The sequence below is a fragment of the Bombus impatiens genome, unplaced genomic scaffold (assembly GCF_000188095.3).
Source record: "Bombus impatiens unplaced genomic scaffold, BIMP_2.2 scf_0665, whole genome shotgun sequence".
NCBI classification, from domain to species: Eukaryota; Metazoa; Arthropoda; class Insecta; order Hymenoptera; family Apidae; genus Bombus; species Bombus impatiens.
The window spans coordinates 1025210-1027566 of record NT_177084.1 but is presented as its reverse complement, the minus strand read 5'-3'; the positions used below and the strand labels follow the sequence as shown (position 1 = coordinate 1027566).

Genomic DNA, 2357 nt, shown 5'->3' with positions numbered 1-2357 from the left:
ATTAACACTCACGTAAGACATTTGGTGAAATATCGGTGACCTTAAAATGTGATAATCCTAGATATTGTACCAACGACCTCACGTTATGACGTTCTTAATAGCGATAAGCCTCATTCTTGATGACGCAAAGTGGTAACAATCTGGATACAATGAAATATTGATAACCTCGATTCGCAATAACCCTAGATAGTTGTGATCTCGACTCACGGTGCTTCCAAACAATTATAACCGTGTAGTGTAACTCCAACAATAAGTAACGAAAGAACTCGAGTCATCGTAATTGCGTATATATAATAAATGTATTTACTTTCGATAAAATATCTCGGTGTTGAATCGCGATACATTACATATTCTTCACAATGTATCGTCTAGCCACTGACCATTAAATATGGACGACGTTAAACCATGTTAACCTTGAATCACGTCGACGCTAATTCAGAATACTCTTACGTAATCTAAACTTATAGGCGACCACGAATCGTGTTAACCTTGAATCATGTTGACATCTATTCGCAATAATCTTAAATAATCAAAGGCAAACCCTAAACCATAACAAGTTGGATCCCTGCTTTAAATTGTGACAATTCTATACCCTTAACAACCTAACAAACCAGCTACCCCTAGAATCCTTGGACCCGTCCATCTCAAATAAATTCGCAGCAAACGTTCCCACTCATCCGCAAACAAACAGGCTACAATAAAACTTGACGTTAGAGAAGAAAAACTGTTACACAGAGGGAAGGAAACGTTTAAACGGAGATACTTTGGAAACACCTGCGCGTGTTGCCTTTGCTTGGACCAGCTATTTTCTCTCACGTTGAGCGTTTAATTGCAGCTGGGCCTCGTTCGCAGCAGGCGGTTTGAAAGGCCGTCAGTCGTCGAGCTCCGTGCAAATCGAGTTCACCGCTCGTGAATGTCGCTCGTAATCTCGCGAATTTACCGTCGTCGTCCAAGGTGTATCGGTCACTTGCGATCGTTTCCACAGGCAAACACCAAAGTCGCCACGTGCAAACTCGCCTCTCTCAATTTGCGGACAACGAAGCGTGCTATGCACGCTCTGTCGTCAGTATGACACAGTCAGTGGAGTAATTTATGCGAGCGAGAAAACAGCGTTGCTATCAAAGTTGGCGGTGAACTGTACTTTGTTGCGAAGAAACTGAACGAACCAATGATAAATTGTGCATTGTTCCGAGGATAGAGGTACGAAGGAAGATGTCGATTGGCATGTTCATTGCGCACGAAACGAAACTTTAAGCTGTTAATTTGAACGTGGCTTGAAATCGTCGCGTTGACTGCCACGCGAATTTTATATATATATTTAATCATTTTTCCAATATTCGATTTTTCGAGTGTTTAAATCTTCGCATAATTAAATTTCGAAATAATTCAAATTTTCAAATATTCAAATTTCCATTCAACGTGTAGAAGCAGATATTGTATAAAAATTACTTGTCGTTAGAGTAGTATCGCAGGTGATGAAAATCGGATCCGTGGAGAACATGTTGAGATGGTAGTATACATTGTTATGCAGATGTTTATAGCTTGTCATGTTCTCGGTAACTCCGTTTCGAAGCTACTGATTTACATTCCTTAGTGTTTTCCCTTTATTTTTCATATTTCTTTTTTATTTTTACCTTGGGATGATTGGAGCTTAAGGCGATAGAGGACTTATAGTACGTTTTGAATTTGTCAGTCTTGGTATTTCAATTTTTTCGATCTTTCCTTCGTTTTTGGTATTTGTCGAAGAGCAACTGAGATTTATGGTGATTGCTCAATTTTAATTTTGTATAGTAGGAAATATTTGGTAAAAGTATAGACGTTACATGGACATTAATTCTCATGAAATTTTATATTCCAGGGACTGAAATATTATGATTTTCAGTATAAAAGGGATACCGAGTTTTCGTCGAAGAAAGGAGAATCTAAACTAATGGATTACCCGGTATTGCCAGTTCTTTGATGAAACTACCTAACTCATTTCCATTTCATAGCAACATAAAAATTCCAATCTTTTCCAGTCGATAAGTTCCGTATATATACGTCGTAAATTTACAGAAATACGCATGAAACAGAGCAGGAGGCGCCTTTTCACGATCTTTCCCGACGTCGCGATTGTTGCAATCAACTTTCCGACCAATTAAAACTCAATAAAAGCAGGATATGGCGCCGGAAATGTGACAACCCGCACACGACAAGTCATTGCGCAGCCACGCACAACGCGATACACAGGTGGTGAAGATCCAGCGATAAAACCAGAAACTGGAAACGTATCGATGTTAATTCTAACTGTAATGTCTCTCAATCTCAAAATACATGATCGTAGAACAAAATCGTAAAACGAAAATAGCCAGCCGAAA

The 2357-nt window shown here is 39.1% G+C and overlaps 1 long non-coding RNA gene across 1 annotated transcript; it reads left to right on the top strand.

Moving 5' to 3' along the window:
* The first annotated feature begins 1129 nt into the window (after nucleotides 1-1129).
* Nucleotides 1130-2144, top strand: LOC117152110. Its single transcript, XR_004462367.1, has 3 exons — nucleotides 1130-1200; nucleotides 1859-1942; nucleotides 2056-2144. It is a non-coding gene; the product is annotated as an uncharacterized LOC117152110 (long non-coding RNA).
* The last annotated feature ends 213 nt before the right edge of the window (nucleotides 2145-2357 follow it).